The following is a 13965-nucleotide window of genomic DNA, read 5'->3' as shown; positions in this document are numbered from 1 at the left end:
AGGTGCACAGTTCCATGCAATGCCTTGTGCCCCTGGAAGCTGCCCATCCCATTGTCTCCTCTGCAGAAGACACAGGCTATGAAAACAAGGCCAAGTTGTTACCTAGGTTTTTTTCCGTCAGGACTTGTTAGACACAATATTTTTCCAAAGGACTGCATTTGTCTCTCCTCAGCTTTCCTACTTAAAGAAGGGAGCTGAAGGAGTTTCAGGCATGTGAGTGCCTGATCTCTCTTTCCCTCTAAAGGCTCTGCCTCTCAGAGCCCCGGTTACCTGCCAGCGCTTTGGCACGGGAGTCATTCATTCCCTAAACTTCATTCCCTAACCACAAGTGGGCTTCAACTGCAAAGCCTCTCTTTGCAATGAGATTGCTTTTGCCCAGGGGTCATCAGAGCCTGTGTCCTGAAACAGACCCAGGAAAAGGAGCAGATCCTGCTGCCTTCTGCTACTGCTGATCCCAGCAGCAGCTGCCCTGGCAGTTCCTTCAGGGAATTTCACATAAAGGGCTTCCATCGTATTCGTGCTTGCGAGACCTTGTTGCTTCCCAGCTGTCCTGCATTTTTGGGCATCTCAGCACTTGTGTCCATGGCCCTTCCTTCACCCGGTGCCTGCAGCAGTCACAGTCACTGCTGCCTCCCCCTTGCTGCAGCTCATTTGCCAAAGCGCTGCCAAAGGCAGCGGAGCTGGCTCCGGATGGATCCCTGTTGGCTTCTGGTCTCTGGGATGAGCTTCAGGGGGACACTTGGAGCACTTCCTAAAGAGCTGCCCGTGGGAGGTGGGGCGCATTTGTAATCCCTGCTGTCAGAAACTGAAATACTGAGTATTGTTTATGGTTTAAACATTTTCAGGAAAGACTTTTGCCTACTACAGCAGAACTGTGTTCCAAAGCTGCAGAGATGAACACCACACCCTGAATGGGGCTCTGAGAGGCCCTGCAGGGTTCTCTGAGGAAAAGGAGATAAAGTAACAGTTCGGGGGCATTCAGGAAGCACAAACCCAAAGCCTTCATGGGGAGATGTCAGCCCCACAGCTATCAGCTGCCAGCTTCACACAGAGCCTGGCACCAAAGCCTGGGCGGAGAGAGGCTTCGGGTGTGTTTTGGAAAGCCTCTGGTGAGAGGCAGTGGCCGCCCATCCTCTGCTGGGCAGAGCAGCCCAGCTGTGGGGCCCCTTCACGGGGGGAAAGCTCATCCACAGCAGAGGGGGTGATGTGCCCCATCAAAGGGCCCCCCAAAGGGGTCCCCAGACCCTGCACCAGAGCCCTGCAGTGTGACACCACAGACCCTCAGTGCAGCAAGGGACAGCGTCCCACTGGCCTCCTGCAAGGGAGGCACCTGGGCATTCCCACCTGCCCAAAGTGTGCATTAATCCAGGGAATGCCACACTGGTCAGGACGGGTGGCAGTGGCTGTGGGACCCTCACCACCACGGCGACCAGATGGAGGAGAGCAGCGAGACAAGGCTGGGGCCCTTGGAGGGGTGATCATGCTGTCACACATAAGCCCTGTCACTGCCTCCCTGTCCCCCCACCTCCCACCCACACTTCTTTCTCCTCCTTTCTTTTTATTTCTCTTTGCCTCTTTTACTATTCAATAAAATACCCCAATTTAGCACAAATCCCAAAACAGCCATCGCAGCTGACAAATGGCATTTCTTGCAGATTGCCACAGTGGCACTGCTGATCCACAAATACACGAGAATCAATTTCAGCTGAAAAATGTCATTTATTACAAATTGCTACACCTGCATTGACAATATGGAACTATACAAATCTCAATTTAGGTAATAACAGAAATTTATTGGATTATTACAACCAGTCTGTGTTAAAATATACAAATACTAACTTCAGTTAACAAAACTGAATTTATTGCCAACCTCTACAACAATTCACTATACACAAAGATCAATTAGGCGATTAACAATTTATTACATGTAACTACAAATGTATATACAGAAATACAGCCTAGACAGAAATACAAAACTATATGTTCCCTGTCTCAATAGCCCTGTACCATAAACTCACAGAATTATACATAGAACGGTTAGAATTATACAACTATAGCACTCCATACCTGATGGAATCTAAATAAATACAAATATATACACAAATACATAGAAATGTATCTATAAAAATACACAGATGTAAATATAGATTGAATATTACATATTATATACAATGTATATATAAAACGATGGATAACACAAACCTATCCGGAAACACAAAAATATCACTGTGCCAAGCTATCAATAAAAATGCATCAATTCAAATATACAGCTATTCATATGCATACATATAAAAATAAGAAGCCAAACATATATCCCTATGCAAAAACCAATATAACTATTTAAAGACCCACATGCCTAAAAATGCATCAACAGAAATAAATAGAAACACAACTGTATACATAGGAAACAGAAGTAAACACAGATATAACAACATCCATGTATACTTAGATATATATATATACACACACACATATGTAACTACAGACATATATGTATGTATACTCATACATATATACAGAGCATACATCCCTAAACAACATACATACAGAAATATTCCTACACAAATAGGAAGCCACATAGATACATATCCAAATGAAAATCCCTCTCTGTGTGCAATTCTAGACATGACTACACAGAGCTCCAACAGAGGGATCCCAGCTGCCCCATCTCCAAAGTCTCTCCCTCGGTCTCCTCCTCCCGTGCAGAGCAGCTCTCCTGGACAGGGACAGCAGATGGGACATCTGGCAAGCAAAGGGAACACTGAATGAGTATGGGGACGCTTCCCTTGGCAGCAGCTGCACTTCCATCAGGGAAGAGGAAATCTCAGAGCCTCCCCAGGAGGGTCGGACAGAAAAAGCAGCCAAGCGGGCCAGGCTGTGGTGAGCGCAGCCGCGGCGGGAGCGTCCCGCAGCCCCGGCAGCCCGGCACAGCCGGCACAGCTCCCGGCCCTGCTGGCACGGCTGCCTTGCCCAAGGACAGCCCCTGTGCCGGCCGGGGCAGCTGCGCTGAGCAGCCCCAGCACGGGCAGGGCCCGCTCCTGCCCCGCCGGGCAGTGCCCACGGCCACAGCCCATGCTGCCCCCAGCCCCACCCTGCCTGCCCGGGCCTGGGGCCTCACCCGGGCTCTCTCCAGGCTGGCAGCAGCAGGTCCCCGCTCACTGCTCTTGCTGCTGGCCTTCAGCTTCTCCCTGCTGCCTCCTGTCAGTCTCCGGCTGCCTTCAAGGTCTTCCTCGCAGCTCTGGCAAAAGTGGAGGCTCTGGAATTGGTTCCAAGGCCTGGCAGAGCTGCAGTCCCAGAGCCCTCTTTGCTCCCTGCTGCCCCTCTCCATCCCCTCAGCCCCGCCATGCTCTCGCTGAACCCCCAGCCCCCTTCAGTTTCTTCAGCCCCTCACAGTCCTCTCATGTCCTCAGTCCCCTCTGAGCCATCCTGTCCCCTGAGACCCGCCAGCCCCTCAGCCTGTGCCACTTCCCTGTCACCTCCAATGCCACCATGGCCCTCGGCTGCCCCACAGCCCTCAGCCCCAGCAGCAGCTCAGGGTGCCCGTCCCTTCAGCGCCACCGCCCCCTCAGCCCCCTCAGTCTCACCGTCCTCCAGCAGCTCCTCAGGGCACAGTGCCTGGGGCCAGCGGCAGCTCCCAGCGCTCCAGGGACAGCCGGGGCTGCAAGTGCTGCTCCACCCGGCCCGGCCGCCAGCTCGGAGCCAGCACAGGGAGAGGGGACACAGGGGGCACAGGGGGAAAAGAGAGAGGTGAGAAAGGCAGCCGAGGGGGAAAGAGGTAACAATGCAGCCTAGGCCTACACAAACAGCAATCTATCCATCAATCTTTCCCTCTAGACATTCATATTCCTCTTACTGTATAAAACACTCATTGAAAAATGTAACTACATATACATTTATTTTTTTTTTACACTACAGAAATCAAAATTTTACTCTGAAAATCTATGCAGATCAGTCAATATACGCTCCTATAAACAGAACACTATAATCTATAAATGCAACTATAACTATTGATAAATATAACTATAGAAATCTATAAACATATTTACAAACAGAGGAGTTTTACCTGCCCGATGGTCACGGGCTCTCCCCCGTCTCTCCCTGCCATGCAGGGCAGCCCTCCTGCAGATGTTGCTCAGATGGTATCTGGAAAGCAAAGGGAACGCTCAGTCAATATTGGCCCTTGTGCACCTTTCCCTTGGGCAGCAATTGTCCTTCTACCAGGGACTGTCAAAGATGGCCTGAAAGGCAGACTCTCACTCGGCAATTTGAAGCCTGCCCTTGAAAGAACAGGGATCATTCCAAAGGTTCAAAAGTGTCTTTCAAAACACTGAAGTATCTCCATAAAGTCTCAGCACTCGCAGTGCAAAGGGCACCCAGGAGAGCTTGAAACACGCTGGGCCCCAGGTGCAACAAAGAAGCCCAGCCTTGTTCTTTCTCTGTGCTGACACAGAGACCTCAGTCCTCACTGAAATGCCAGAAGCTGAGGGGTGCTGGGGGCTGAGTCATGAACCAGCTCCATCACCTGGCATCTACCAACTGCCCTCTGCAGTGAGCAGCAGCTGCTCCAACTCCACCATCAGCTCTGGCAGGAAGGGCCAGGAGGGACAGAGCTCCCTACGAGGCCTGCAGGCTGCAGCAGCTTGGCTAAGGAATGGATCCAAAGCGCTCCCTCTCTCCTCTTAGCTCTCCCTAAGCAGGGCTCATTCCAGCTTTCCCTTCTGATACTGGACTCACTGTCATTTTTCAATTGGTTGGCCTCTGATGTTCTGCTCCTTGTTTTTCTTGTGGGTCAGCACTAATACCAGCTGACTGCTACTACACTGAGTCACTGATTTGGACTTCTACCCTGACTTTTTGCTCTTTTTTCCCCCGGTTCCTTCAAAATTTGCTAAGCATGGCCTCCCCTGTCAGCCTGCAGCAAATTTATCCACCAAATGCAGCACAAAACTGAGACACCCAAGTTGCTGACACAACTCCCCCAAGGTCAGCTTTATTCCCTGCTCTCTTGCCACAGCTGAGGACTCAGTGTCAGAGCCTCTGGAGAAGCGTGGAGGGCAGGGCTCAGGAGGTTGTGCCAGTGCAGGATTTGAACTAAAGGCACCAGGAAGCACCAAGCCTGCTCAGAGCAGCCAGCTCACACCTCTCTAAACCAGTGTGGGCTCTGTCCTTACCAGGCTCCTCGGGCTCCTGGGAACTGTTCCTGCAGCTCTCCGTGCCACAGGAAGCTTCCTCTGCTGCAGCTCTGTTCTCAGGCTCACCTCCTGAGGAATCAGGGCCAACACTGACATTGTCCTGAGCAGGAAAACAGAAAGAAAGGAACACAAAGATCACTCACTATTTGGCTGGAAACACATCAGGGATACAAGAACTCTCCTTCTCCACTCCCAAAGGACAGGGAGCACGGAGGAGGAGGGAACACTGCCCACATGGTTCACATAACAAGCCTTTTAAAGTCAGCACTCAGGTGGCCAAGGTGAAACTGAAGCTCTTACAAAATGACCTTTGAGACAAAACATGAGCACAGCAAACCAGAAGACACCAAGTGAGGGGACGTGCCCTCACGCTCTGACCCTGCCTTATCCCAGAGCTGGCAGAAATCAGCCAGCACAAAGCCAGGGGCTCTCCCTGCTGCCAGCACGGCTGCCAGCAAGGGCAGAGCTCGCTCCCAGCCCTGCCCAGGTCTGTGTGCTGCAAACCCCCACACAAAGCACACATTTCTGCCTGGCAGTCTCACCACCCCCAGCCCAGCGCTCACACAACCCAGCACAGGGTGGTGCTTTTCGGAGCCCTCTGCCGCTGCCCCGTGTGTACGATCCAGGCAAACATTTATGCACCCAGGGTATTCCCAGGATCACATTTGGGATCAGTGGCAAAAATCTGTACTTCGGGAGAGTAGGAAAAAAACCAACCCAAAAGACAGGAAAAGCCAGACAACCCAGCAGTGTTTCTATTCCACTGAGGAAGGAAATGTCCACAATGAAGCACCTGCAAATTACCTCTGGACACACAGATATTCTCACTATGACCAGTTCCAGAATATTCATCTCTCAGCCATTAGAACCCTAAAGATTCTAAAGATGGTTCTGAGCCTGCAACGTTTCCTTTTCTTATGGAATAAAATGCTTCTGAAAACTGCTCTGGGTGACTTTACAGTAGACAAAAGTCATGCCACTTGAGAATAAGGGATGGGTAAATCCAAATAAATCCCTCTCCCCACCTTGAGTCTGCCCTGCCTCATAAGCATAAATGTACTGTGGGCACTGGGTCACCACATGAATAGAAAGAGAGACATTCTTTGGCAACACGTATAATCATCTGCAAAAGGACAGAGAGCTGCAGCTCCGGCCCAGCCCCAGCCCCGGCTCTGGGAGTGCCTACACGCACGGCAGGGCTCACACAGCAGCAGCAGCAGCTGCAGCCCAGCCCTTGCTTTGCCTTGGCCTTCCCACCCAAAAGAGGCACAGCCCACAGCTGCTGCTGGAACAGAGGCACCTCTGGCGTGCCCCTCCCTGCACAGCACACTTGGCCTTCAGTGGCAATTCTCCAAACACCCTTCTCCTCTTTCCCACCAAGAAAAACCTCTTCTTCATTTCCTCTTTTACAAATCTTTCTTTACCAAGAATAACTAAATCACTAAATAATGATGAAATAAGTTCAAGTAAAGAAGCCTTTGTATCTCAGCCATGTAACAACATTCCAAACCTCTCAGTCCAGCCCATTTTATCCCCATCCAATGCAATTACCTGAGCAGAGGGTGATCTTTGAGACAGGGAGTTCCTGATCTCCCGAATCATCTTCTCTACAGCCAGGCCAAGATCTTCTGGTGGCCATTCCTCCTGCCCAGCTGCGTCCTGTGCTGAGCTGGAGGCCCTCAGTGCTGCACAAGCTGCAGGGCCAGCTGGAGCTGAAGTGCCCGGGGTGGCTGCAAGAATCCAAACACGTTGGTCAGGCTCCACAGTGTGGCTGCGGAACACAGAGCTCGAGTGCTGCCTTGCATCAAACATCATGGCAAGCAGCCAGAAAAAGCAGGCAGAGAATCTTTTGGCCTCCTAGGTGCCCATTCCTGGCAGGCTTGACAACTTCTGGCCGAGAATGACAGAGAATTGTGCAGAACTACTTGGAACGGTCACTTTCCATAACCTTTTGCAAAAGCAAGAGCAGAAGTCTTTTCCTACCTCGTAGGTCGCAGGCTGAGAGCTGCTGCTCGCCGTGGAGCCCGAGGAAATGGCAGGGCGGGATGCCGAGCACCTCCCGCTCGGCGGGCGGCGGCCGCTCCCCGTAGAGCTCCTGGAAGCGGCTCGGCCCCTCCCGCCGCGCCGGCCCCGGCTGCTCCCTGTGCAGCAGGTGGAAGCCGCAGGGCGGGCGCCGGGCGAGCAGCGGCCGCTCCGCGGGTGGCTGCTGGAGGCGGTCGGGCCGGGGGCTGCGCAGCTCCCGCCCGTCCGGCAGCGCCCGCTCCCTGTGCAGCAGCAGGAAGCCGCTGGGCGGGCGCCCGGCCGGCAGCGGCGGCCGCTCCCTGGGCAGCGGCTGGAAGCGACTGCGCCCGTGCCGCCCGGCCGGCAGCGGCCGCGCCCCGGGCAGCTGCTGCGAGCCGCAGGGCGGGCGCCGGCGGCCCTCCCGCCCCGCCGCCGGCCGCCGCCTGTTGGCCGCGCTCCGGCGCTTGATGCGCAGCAGGAGCTCGGGCCGGTCGCGGCGAAAGCAGGGGTTGGCGTAGTGCAGCCAGGCCCCGGCGTCGCCCGGCGCAGCCGAGCCGAGCCAGCCCGGCACCTTGCGGAAGCCGTAGCGGTACAGCTGCCGCACGAAGCTGCGGAACTGCGTGGCCCGGAACGTGAGCGGCACCGGGGCCCGCCCATGGCCACCGCCCCTCTGGGCGTCGCCCGAGCTGAGCAGCTCTCGCTCGAAGAGGGAGCGCTCGATGAGCAGCCCCTGGGCCCGGCTGTCCCAGCACACGGAGCGGACGCGGGGACTGTTGGCCAGGCGCCACAGCTTGGCGGGGAAGGTGCTGGCGCGGAGCCCGGCGGGCAGCGGCAGCTCCGCCATGGCGTCGATCGCCGACTGTGGCCGCAACGCCCGCAGCGCAACGGCCGCGGCTGCGCCGGCGGCGCGCGGCCTGAGGGGGGCGCTGCGCTCGGGCCCGCGCGTGCCCAGCGCGGCCCCGGCGCGGGCCGGACTCGGCGGGGACGCGCGCGGCAGAGCCGGGGCTGCGGGCACAGCGCGGGCGGGGCGGCTCCGGGGCCGGCCGGGCTCGGCTCCGCACGGCCCGCTGCAAACCCTCTCTTTCTCTGCCTCCAGCCATCCTGCCGCCTTCGCTGTGCGGCACAACCCAAAAGCACCTGGAGAAGGAAAATAGAAAAGCCGCTTCCCATCCCCTCTTGATACCCACTGTTATTCCTGCCCAGGTCCAAGACTTCTCATTTCCCTTCCTTGAACTCCATCAGATTCCCCTCAGGCCAATTCTTTAGCCTGCCGAGGTCCCTCTGAATGGCACAAGCATTTGGGCTATCAGCTGCTCCTGCCAGTTTTGTGCTGTCTGCAGACTTGCTGAGGCTAAACTGCTCCTCCAGGCCAGCCAGGAATGAAGACATTAAAGAGTATCTGCCCCAGCATCAGCCCCTGGGGCTCAGAGCACCGGGACTTGCCCTCCAGCTCTACTTTGTGCCACTGATGACAGCTCTCATCCATCTTTCAGCCTTCCTGGCTCAGCATGTTGGCAGTTGGTGTTTAAGGCTGCTGTAGGAGACTCTCCAAGGCTTGGGTAAAGCTGGGGCAGACATCATCCATCGCTCCACCCATATCCATCAGTTTGGCTGTCCTATCACAGGCATCAGGTAGGTAAACCATGACTCCCAGTCAACTTCTCCATTGGTTTGGAATGGTTTTCAGGGTTAGTCACTCCATCCCCTCTCAGGGGATAGAGGCAAGGCTGACTGACCTGTATTTTCCTGTCCTTCTTACTTATGTTGGAAGAAATCCGTCTATTAGAGCAATTCTGGCTCTTTCTAGCTAGGCAACTCCAGTAAAAATAACCAGTAAGAAAAATCGAGCTCTGAATAGAATCTATTAAATTATTATTTCTACTACCTTTCTAGGCCACACGAAAGATCTTGTTTTCTTTCCAGTATTGGATAGCGGATTTAAAAAAACCCAAGATAAAATTCTCCTGAATAGAATATAATTATACCTATTTTTGCAAAGACACATAACTTAGATTTTCTTTCAGGATTAGGCTGAGATGAAAGGACTTGAAAGCTTCCAGAATTTTGACATTTTTTTGTCTCCAACTGGAAAACTGTTTGAACACGGTGAAGATGTAGTGCTTTTGAAGATGCAATTTTGAAGTTTTTTTGCTTGTATTACATATAAAAGTACCTACAAGAATTTTAGGAAACCTGTAGCACAGATTCCTTACTTTCAAAATGAGGAAATGCCAGAGTTTGTTTGATCTTCAGTTTTTTTTATCTTGTATTTCTGATTCCCATATTTTTATATGCATATGTACCTTTCTTTAGTGTCATGGTCACATAGTCCGTCTTCCTTCAGATCCCAAAATCATCAGTGCTCAGAATAGCTGATAAACAACTAATCAATATTCTTTTCCACCTCTTTTGTTTCATAATAAACTCAGACACCATTTATGTTTTGGGAATCCAGGAAATTCCAGGGACAATTCAGCTCTCAAGCCCTGTGAATTCTCTCTTCTCTCCTTTTCCATTCCCCTTTTCCTTCATCTCTCTCCTGAGCTCAGGGCCCTTTCTCCTCCTGTCAGGCCCTCTGTTTGCTGCACTCCAGTGAAGCTCTCAGCTGTTATCGCCAGCTGGGGCTCTATGTACAAATCACAAACGGGACGGGACTGCTGTGGACGTGCCCTGAGCTGTTTTATTTTTGAGCATCAGTCTCATTACATGGGTATGACAATGGGAAGATGCCAGCAGCTCACATCCCAGGCAGCTGACCAAGAACTTAATGTTACAACTTACTTTTTAAGTTTTTTGACCAATCACACAAAGCAGAAGCATATTGACAGTAATTCTATCCAACCCCTATAAGCACACGTACCTTTGGATAAAACAATTCTTGCTTATTTTGAATACAATACCTGCTTGTAAGCTTTAAAACACAATGCACAGAGGTCCATTATTAAGCTTCAAACTTCCTAATATCTTGCCAGATAAACTTTTCTGTAGCTTAGGGAGTTATCCTAGACAAGCGTTAATACACAGGCCATTGTTCTATTTGTCCTTGCTTTTCTACTTTTTAACAATTTTTCTGCTTACCTATCTCATGGCTACTGCTTAGCCCTAATCGCAGTTCTGCTGTCTCTGAGGCCTGCCTTTTCCAGCTTTTCCAAAACCCTCTGATTTTGTGGGTTTCCACAATTCCCGCTCTTGATTCATCGAAAAAGAAACCTTCATAACCGTGTCCTTTGTTGCTACCTTGTGTTCCACAACCTTGCTATAATATTTCTGCTTTTTACCTACTTAAAGCACCTTTTTGCTTGCCGTAAGCATTACTATATTACAACACAGCAGTTTAATGCTGTGAAAGTCCAGTCAGTTCGAAGGGCATAAATCATGTTGGGCAATAATTACGAGTCATTGTTGGAAAAAGTCTTGTTGGTTCCAAGGTCTTAATTCAAAATCTTCCTCCATGTCTATACCTTCATCCACCATCTCTGTGAGATTTCGAGAACTCTCGGTGAATCCATTTCCTACGTCTCTCTCTTGTGTAATAAAAACATCTTTGATAGTTTTGTCCATCATCTGTCGCACACACTGAAGTATGCAAGGTATTACTACTAGTATCACTACCAGAACACCCAATCCATAGAGACCTATCTTACAATGTTCCCTTAGCCAAGGTGCAAAGCTCCATTCTGGGAACAAATCATCTAACCAGGACCCACCATCTTCTTTCATCTGAGCTGTCAAATCTTTCAGCTTTTGTATGCTTTTGTGGATGGATTCAGAGTGATCAGACAGCTTCATGGAACACAATCCTTCAAATTCCTCACAGCCATGTCCATGTGCCAGTAAAAGAAAATCAGTTGCTGCTCTATTTGGAAGGTTAGCATGCCCAACACTGTTAACATCTGTCAGCATATCACTGATTGCAGTACATGTGGCATTGGTTCATTTACTCAGCCAACATCCAACCTGATCTAATTGTTTCAGTGCCATTGCTGAATCCAGTTGGGGTAAAAACAAACCTGCTGAAACCCTTATGGCAGCTTTCCAAGGCATGAAATCACTCCTACGGTTTTCATCATAATGATAAGCAGATCTTGTTCCCCTATGTTTCTTCTTAATGAAGAACTTTAGCAGTGGGTGCTTGAGCAGTAGGTGCTACCACAGTGAGCATTCCAATGCTACCTGGGCCACCTTCAAGGTATTGTGGAATGCCCTGCCAAGCCCTATCTCCACAAATGAGCCAAAATCCTTTTGGTAATTGTCATGGATATTGGTCAGCCTTGGAAATCACATCTCAACTGTTTGAATAATTACATCAAAACCTTACATTTCTGTATGCAAAATAATGGGGAGTAACATTGTACTTTGGAGGATCACCTTCCTTCCAATCATTAGCTGTAAATGTAAGGCAAAAACCCATTTTTAAAGAACCAAGGATTTCTAATTCTTGCTGTTCAGATACTGCTTTGGGAAGTTCTTTGGCCCAGATGTTCCAATTTAATATAGGATTGCTCCCATTGTCAATTTCACCAGGCTCACCATTAAATTGCTTTTTGATCAAAGGCAAATCCTTTAGTGGCACACCGACTAGACAGGTTGAGAAAAATTTTTCTGGTTCCGAATTAGACAAACATATGGTATCCGAGCCTGCTGCCTTGGCTAAGGTCACCCAAACATTGGTTTTTGGTTGTTCCACAGGCAAATCCGCACTACAAGAAGCAATTAAAACCCACCAACAGCAGCATATGATTTGATTTCGCTCCATCCTTTTCATGAGCTAATTTTTGGCAAAAATTGTCCCACAGATTATGAATTAAAGAACTTTGCTTTTTGACCTAAAAACAAGATTTTATCTTTGAAAGTCTCATAGAGGGGATCTATAACATAACAAAACGAAGACCGTACCTTTGCCAAAAATCAGCTCTACAAAACCCACAATTGACACATTTATAAATAGCATAAAATCAGAGTTTGCAGGTTCCACAGATGCACAAGGTACGTCAGGCGTGACCCGGGATTCCTCTGCTCAGCTCACGTCTGCGTACTTGCTTCGTCAGTCTTGGACTCGTCAACACGCTCTGGGGTGAGATATGGTTTGACATTTTTGGCTGGGACCCACTTAATTCCTGCACCTGTAGAGACAGAAGCATAACCCTCTGCCCCAAGGGATTAATCGAAAGGACCTTCAATTTGTTCTGTTTCAGGGTTTCTAATAAAAATGAGGATTTTCTTTCATCTTTGCTTGTGTGTTATTTGAAAAATGCCTAAATATTGGAGGATCAGGTTCTGCAACCGAGCTTTTTTGTATGTTTAAAAAACATACAAAGCTTTGTTCAACCTCATCTATGGTGTGACCTCTACTCCCCTTCTCAGTTGATCTAGAATGCGTTATAATGTCTGATGTGTCCTCTCAATAATTGCTGGACTTGTGGGAGAGTGAGGAATACCAAAGATGCGCCAAAAACCCCATTCTTTTAAAAATGTTGCCAGGGGCTGATGCTGGGGCAGATACTCTTTAATGTCTTCATTCCTGGCCGGCCCGGAGGAGCAGCTGACCCTCAGCAAGTCTGCAGACAGCACAAAACTGGCAGGAGCAGCTGATAGCCCAAATGCTTGTGTCATTCAGAGGGAGCTCAGCAGGCTAAAGAATTGGTCTGAGGGGAATCTGATGGAGTTCAAGGAAGGGAAATGAGAAGTCTTGGACCTGGGCAGGAATCACCGCGGGCATCAACAGGGGATGGGAAGCGGTTTTTTTATTTTCCTTCTCTCGGTGCTTTGGGGTTGTGCCGCAGAGCGAAGGCAGCAGGATGGCTGGAGGCAGAGAAAGAGAGGGTTTGCAGCGGGCCGTACGGAGCCGAGCCCGGCCGGCCCCGGAGCCGCCCCGCCCGCGCTGTGCCCGCAGCCCCGGCTCTGCCGCGCGCGTCCCCGCCGAGTCCGGCCCGCGCCGGGGCCGCGCTGGGCGCGCGCGGGCCCGAGCGCAGCGCCCCCCTCAGGCCGCGCGCCGCCGGCGCAGCCGCGGCCGTTGCGCTGCGGGCGTTGCGGCGACAGTCGGCGATCGACGCCATGGCGGACCTGCCGCTGCCCGCCGGGCTCCGCGCCAGCACCTTCCCCGCCAAGCTGTGGCGCCTGGCCAACAGTCCCCGCGTCCGCTCCGTGCGCTGGGACAGCCGGGCCCAGGGGCTGCTCATCGAGCGCTCCCTCTTCGTGCGAGAGCTGCTCAGCTCGGGCGACGCCCAGAGGGGCGGTGGCCATGGGCGGGCCCCGGTGCCGCTCACGTTCCGGGCCACGCAGTTCCGCAGTTTCGTGCGGCAGCTGTACCGCTACGGCTTCCGCAAGGTGCCGGGCTGGCTCGGCTCGGCTGCGCCGGGCGACGCCGGGGCCTGGCTGCACTACGCCAACCCCTGCTTTCGCCGCGACCGGCCCGAGCTCCTGCTGCGCATCAAGCGCCGGAGCGCGGCCAACAGGCAGCGGCCGGCGGCGGGGCGGGAGGGCCGCCGGCGCCCGCCCTGCGGCTCGCAGCAGCTGCCCGGGGCGCGGCCGCTGCCGGCCGGGCGGCACGGGCGCAGTCGCTTCCAGCCGCTGCCCAGGGAGCGGGCGCTGCCGGACGGGCGGGAGCTGCGCAGCCCCCGGCCCGGCCGCCTCCAGCAGCCGCCCGCGGAGCGGCCGCTGCTCGCCCGGCGCCCGCCCTGCGGCTTCCACCTGCTGCACAGCGAGCGGCCGGGGCCGGCGCGGCGGGAGGGGCCGAGCCGCTTCCAGGAGCTCTACGGGGAGCGGCCGCCGC

At 52.5% G+C, this 13965-nt stretch overlaps 1 long non-coding RNA gene across 1 annotated transcript; it reads right to left on the bottom strand.

Annotated features, from left to right (window-relative positions):
* Positions 1–2603: 2603 nt before the first annotated feature.
* LOC311166142 lies at positions 2604–3905 on the bottom strand. The gene is made up of 3 exons (XR_014616985.1): positions 3585–3905; positions 3119–3238; positions 2604–2742 (listed from the first exon to the last, which is right to left on the bottom strand). It is a non-coding gene; the product is annotated as an uncharacterized lncRNA (long non-coding RNA).
* Positions 3906–13965: the final 10060 nt, after the last annotated feature.

The sequence above is a fragment of the Fringilla coelebs genome, assembly GCF_963513975.1.
Source record: "Fringilla coelebs genome assembly, contig: SCAFFOLD_43, whole genome shotgun sequence".
Classification (NCBI taxonomy): Eukaryota; Metazoa; Chordata; class Aves; order Passeriformes; family Fringillidae; genus Fringilla; species Fringilla coelebs.
Note: the sequence above shows the minus strand (reverse complement) of the source record. Positions and strands in the feature narration are given on the sequence as shown.